Here is a 6,273-nt window from a genome sequence, read left to right as displayed (position 1 = left end):
GATAAAGAAACAAACAAAAACCATCACTTAGGATTTATAGTGTAATGCAATAACTTCAAATTCGGAAAGCCGATTTTACGAGCATGTAGAAAGAGAATGTATACTTACAAAGTAACATGAGTTAGTCTGACATCATATTTCCCAATTGTGACACTGAAATCAAGACGTCAGTGCAGCATTATTTTCAGGGAATTGAAAAGAACTTCTAATTAGAGGTAAGCTATCCCATTTATACGTGAGGATTTAATAAAGACGTTCTTAGGTAAACAAAGCAACAGGAGCCTTAATATACGAGAGACACTCCTAAAAAATACTCCTGCCCCAAAAATGAATGAGTCAAGCTATCCACTCAAAAAGGTAATTATTATAAAGAAAACCAAATATAGGCATATATTTTAGTATAAATACCCTGAATATTTAGTATGTCCTTTATTATATGTATTGTATTTCTTGTGTTCTGTGTGTGACAAAATATAATAAAGAAAAACAAAACCTTTTCATTGAGAAAGTTTCTGAGGTAGACACATCTACTGATATATTAAAAAGCACACGTGAATGTAGACTGGAGGCCTTGAGATCAGCTGCAATCCTGGATGACGGCAGCGTCCGGTGGAGAATGAGGCGCCTTGGCACTCTCTTGGTAGACTGGCAGGGGTCGTTATGAGGTATATTTCACAGAATGACAGGAGGAATTTCTGAGGGGACGGATGTGGGGGTCGAGGAAAAGAGAAGAATGGGCTGTGTTGGGAGGTAAGGCTGGCCAGATGGATTAGGGATAGATTGTGTGGGGCCTTTACAGGAACCTGATCGTAGAAAGGCAGCCTAGAGGATGAATCAGAAGAGAAAGAAAGAGACCAATTAGGCTAATTGGAGAAATACTCATTAAACCATTACAACAGTCATGCTGAAGGACTGAACGAAGGCTGTAGGAATTAAGGGTGGGAAGGGAGGAGTCAGAGACAGGCAATATTAAAAATGTTGACTCTAAATGACTCGGTAGGTTAGTCCAAAGTGGATGCTGAAGGGAGGGGAGGGTTCAAGAAAACGGAGTTCTCTTTGGAGGTGAGTGGTGGCAGCATTCACCAATAGAGGAAATTCAGAGAGCACCATTTTAGCTAGAAATTACTTTAATTTTGAATATGCAAATCTGGATGCTTTCGATTACACAAGTCTGGTGGGTAATTAGAAATGTAGTCTGGAACTTGAGAGGTTAGGGCTGGGATACAGAATTGAGAATCACCAGAGTTTGGGAAAGTAATTGAAGCCCCAGTTGTGCCTAAGACCTCACAGAAAATAAATATGGAAGGAAAATGTCAGGTGGTCGAGTTCTCCAGGAGTCTGTAGTCCAAAGGCAGAATCCAGTCTTGCTCAGGGTATGCTGGAAAAAGGGAGAGCCACAGTTGGTGACTGTCAGATCACATCTGTTTTCTGTGGTGTGGTTTCCTCACTGACTGACAATAGGAATACGAAAATGTATGTAACACATCAAAGAGACAAATCCACTCTGCACAGATCTGCCTAAATATTTAGACACAGCCAAGCAGTGACAGAAATTATTAAGAAATTGAAATTCCAGGGGCACCTGGGTGGCTCAGTCGGTAAAGCGTCCGACTTCGGCTCAGGTCATGATCATACGGTCCGTGAGTTCGAGCCCCGCATCGGGCTCTGTGCTGACAACTCAGAGCCTGGAGCCTGCTTCGGATTCTGTGTCTCCCTCTCTCTCTGCCCCTCCCCCACGCGTGCTCTGCTTCTCTTTGTCAAAAATAAATAAAAACATTTAAAAAATTAAAAAAAAAGAAAGAAATTGAAATTCCAACCACTAAAGGTGATCAGTGAAACAGAGAACCACTCTCATTCCAGCCTCTCATCATCAGACTGTTGATTTGTCACTTCTGGAACGGGGAAAGGACAGTTCAACAAACATGGAAAGTTCTCTATTAAACCAATTGTGTATACCTTATCTCTTATTCCCCTTTGGTGAATTTTCTTCTCCTGGTGTCCCAGCATGAGAGGGTAGGCTGGGAAAGTGAGCAAAGAGCAGGTTTAAGGTATAGTTAAAAGAGTATTAAATTTGGCATTAGAAGATTGAGTTCAAGTCCCAGCATCATTGGGTTACCTGTGGGACACAGCCTCCCTGAACCCGTTCTTATTATAAAATATGAGTATTAATTCCTGACCTGCCTGCTTCACAAGGCCCATGAGAGTCAAGAGCCAATGTATGTTAGTGTTTTTCCAATCGTGTTCTTCAGGGTTCCAGGCTTCCACAGTGATCCCGCGGGAGCCACAGCTAGAAGGGGACTAACCCCCGGGGACAGAGCTCTGATCCCCCCATCCCTGGCTATACCAGAGCAGGTCCACTCTTATCTGTTTTAAATACTAAGCTGCCAAGAGAGATTTTGTCTGAAACTATGTATCTGCTGCTGAAAACATCCTTGAAAACTACTGATGTATGTGAACGGGCCATACATAAACATGAATTTTTTTTATTAAGGTATAATTGACATATAACATTATATTAGTTTCAGGTGTACAACATGATTTGATATTTGGATACACTATGAAATGATTCCCACAATAAGTCTAGTTACCATCCATCACCCTGCATGGTTACGGAAGGTTTTTTTCTTGTGCTGATAAACAGGAATTCTTATCATTAGAGGGGAAATTCACTTCTCTGGGTAAATGTGGAATGAAAAAGAGCATGTATCTGAAATGAGCTTTTTGGATTATCTGTGCTCTGCAATTTCTGGTGTCCTCTCTTGAACTTCATTATCAGATAATTAAGAATGCATTGTATGTGAATTTTTATTATAATAATTATAACTTGGCTCCTAGCACTACCCTGAATTACATCTCCTATAAGACCACAGACGTACCGATTTTGATTACATCTGTGGGCTGGGTGCTGAGTAGCCAGAAAAGGACTGCTACCATCTTTCAGTGTTCCTGGTTTAATCATGATTCCCCATCCTGCAGCCCATTGGAATTTTCTGGAAGGGGCTGTGTCCCTGGCTTCCCTGCTCCAGAGACACCATTCAGCAGAGTGAACAGCCATTCAGCTCAGAGTTCCTGGGGGAGAACTCAGTATCCCTCCGAGTCTGGCACATTATTTCACTCCATTAGACAAGGCCCTAGCACAAGGGAGGACACCAGGGATGAGAAGCAGAGCTTAGGTTGTCTGCCGACAGATCATTTAATGACTTCACTCTGGCGTGTCTTGATAGGATTCCCAGGAGCTCAGGACCTGAGTGGTCTGTAGCACTTTTCTGCCGAATAGAGGGAAATGGGTTGGCAAAGGAAAAATTTCAGACCGGCTCTAGTTTAAAAAGAGTGGCACAGCTTGTGGGTTCAAGCCCCGCGTCGGCCTCTGTGCTGACAGCTCGGAGCCTGGACCCTGCTTCATATTCTGCGTCTCCCTCTCTCTCTGCCCCTCCCTTGCTCGCACTTTGTCTCTCTCTCTCTCTCTATCTCTCAAATATAAATAAAAACATTTTTAAAAATATAAAAAAAAAGAGTGGCATAAATCCACAGGTGGAGTGACCATGGAAGTTGGAGGTAGTTAATTTTTTTTTAAGTTTATTCATTTTTGAGAGACAGAGAGAGAGTGTGAGCGGGGGAGGGGCAGAGAGAGAGGGAGACACAGAATCCGAAGCAGGCTCCAGGCTCCAAGCTGTCAGCACAGAGCCCGATGTGGGGCTCGAACCCAGGAACCGTGAGATCATGACCTGAGCCAAAGTCAGTCGTTTAACCGATTTAGCCTCCCAGGAACCCCTGGAGGTAGTTGATTACAATTCACGTATAAGAGTATCATGAGGGGTGCCTGGGTGGCTCAGTCGGTTAAGTGTCTGACTCCTGGTTTCAGCTCAGGTCATGATCTCACAGTTTGTGAGTTCTAGCCCTGCGTCAGGCTCTGCGCTGACAGTGGGGAGCCTGCTTGGGATCCCCTCTCCCTCTCTCTCTGACCCTCCCCAGCTTGCTCTTTCTCAGTGCCTAAAAAAAACCCAAAAATATCATGAGTTACCCACAAGTCTCTCCTTTTCAGCGGTAACAGCCAGGAAATGCCAGTCAGAAATAAGGGGAACATTTAATTTAAGAAAGCTCTTAAATTCTTAATTGTTTTAGTCTTTCAAGACTGCAGGCGTCTCCAGGCGGTGGCTTTGGAATCAACTTACTTTTTCCGAAGTCGATGTTTACGCAGCAGCTTGTCTCTCTTCGGGTGTGGCTTTCTCTAGAGCCACCTGGTCATCCAGCCAGGACACTAGAAGGAAGCACTGAAGATTTTTCCATTTCTGTTCAACCAGGAAAAGGGCAGGATTGGAAAAGTTTCCTAAAATCATGTTCAAGGTCCCGGTAGCCTCTATCATGGTTGGAAAATGAGAGAAGTTTGGGGTCGCTCAGTGTAAGCATCAAGATCTTACACGGGGGCTAAAGGAAAATTCCAGAATACTTCATTTGCCCCAAGCTGGAGTAGGAAGAGACCCAGAACCCTGTCGGCCACTAGGAGAGCCATAGGGTCCCAGCTCCCTTTGGCTTGTATCCCAGAGCTCTGGAATATGGACAATGCAAACTGAAGGGAGGGCCCAAAGCACATGGTCCACACCGTCACACCTCAGTTGGGACTTCCAGAACATTACCAGGAAATTCTGGTTGCCTCCTCACATAACTTAAGATACAAGAATTGTGGGGGCGCCTGGGTGGCTCAGTGAGTTGAGCGTCCGACTCTTGATTTCGGCTCAGGTCATGATCTCATGGTTCGTGAGATCAAGCCCTGTGTCTGGCTCTGTGCTGACAGTGTGGAGCCTGCTTGGGATTCTCCCTCTCCCTCTCTCTCTGCCCCTCCCCCACTCGAGCTATGTCTCTCCTCTAGCGTCTGCCTTTAAGTCCCAAATCTGTCTCCTCTTTGCCGGTCCTACCACCGTGAGCCTTGTTCAGACCATTGCAATGACTGCCTTACTATCCTCCCCACTCATCTGACCACCCGCCTCTTCCCCCTGCCTCTGATGGCACTGCCCCGTGCTCCCCTCTGGCCATACTTACCCTTCTAAAATACAGAGCTATCTTATTACTTGGCTGTGCAGAAGCCCTCCATGACTCTGACATCTACAGGATAGAGACTAAGCTCCTCCGTGTGGCTTATGAAGCCCTCCATGGCCTGGTTCCTGATAGTTCTCTAGGCTCTTCTCTGGCCACACCTATTCTAACTTAAAAAAAAAAAAAATTAACATTTATTTATTTTTGGGAGACAGAGAGACAGAGTGGAAACAGGGGAGGGGCAGAGAGAGAGGGAGACACAGAATCTGAAGCGGGCTCCAGGCTCTAAGTGTCAGCACAGAGCCCAATGTGGGACTCAAACTCATGGACCGCGAGATCATGACCTGAGCCGAAGTCAGATGCTGAACCGACTGAGCCCTGCCCCTCTATTCCAACTTTAAATTCTGTTCATGTACACTCTCTTGCAGTTCTCCAGCAGGACCTGCTGCTTTGTGTCTTGGTACACGCTGTTTCCCTGGACCCGGGTGCCCTTACTCTAGACTGGACTGTCGTGGGAAATTCTTTTCTCCCCTTTATGTCCCAACTTGGAACACCACCTTCTCTGTGAAGCCTGTCCTGATACCCACAGGCTTAGAAGTTCCTCCTCCCGTGCAGTACCTTGTAAGCAGCTCCTTTATAGCAGCGATGACATTGTATCCTGATTAGCTCTTTAAGGCTGTGTCTGTGTCCTCACCAGACTCTGCTTTCTCTGGACAGGCCTCATACCTCTTTTCACCCATTTGCCCCTCGCACTTAAATGAACACAGTGAGAGCATAGGAGGCACTCAATAAGAACGTGTTGAATAAATGACACTTAAAAAGCCCAGGTATCAAGACAAATATCATAGGACTTCACTCATATGTGGACTTTAAGATATAAAACAGATGAACATAAGGGAAGGGAAGCAAAAATAATACAAAAACAGGGAGGAGAACAAAAACATAAAAGACTCTTAAATATGGAGAACAAACAGAGGGTTGCTGGAGGGGTTGTGGGAGGGGGGATGGGCTAAATGGGGAAGGGGCATTAAGGAATCTACTCCTGAAATCATTGTTGCACTGTATGCTAACTAACTTGGATGTAAATTAAAAAAAAAAAAAAAAAAAGCCCAGGTATCTTGGACTCAAAAGCGGCGCGAATGAAACAATCTTGAATCACTAGCAGGATGTTAGATTTCTTTTGTAAACACAGAAGGAACAAGGAAAGTAATTATGGAATAAACCTGATATGTCAAATTGGAG

At 44.7% G+C, this 6,273-nt stretch overlaps 1 long non-coding RNA gene across 1 annotated transcript; it reads right to left on the bottom strand.

The window, feature by feature from the left end:
- Window positions 1-1,005: 1,005 nt before the first annotated feature.
- LOC131493264 (uncharacterized) lies at window positions 1,006-4,283 on the bottom strand. Its single transcript, XR_009252547.1, has 3 exons — window positions 4,173-4,283; window positions 1,957-2,018; window positions 1,006-1,378 (listed from the first exon to the last, which is right to left on the bottom strand). It is a non-coding gene; the product is annotated as an uncharacterized LOC131493264 (long non-coding RNA).
- Between the last annotated feature and the right edge of the window lie 1,990 nt (window positions 4,284-6,273).

The sequence above is a fragment of the Neofelis nebulosa genome, chromosome 2, assembly GCF_028018385.1.
Source record: "Neofelis nebulosa isolate mNeoNeb1 chromosome 2, mNeoNeb1.pri, whole genome shotgun sequence".
NCBI lineage: Eukaryota > Metazoa > Chordata > Mammalia > Carnivora > Felidae > Neofelis > Neofelis nebulosa.
Note: the sequence above shows the minus strand (reverse complement) of the source record. Positions and strands in the feature narration are given on the sequence as shown.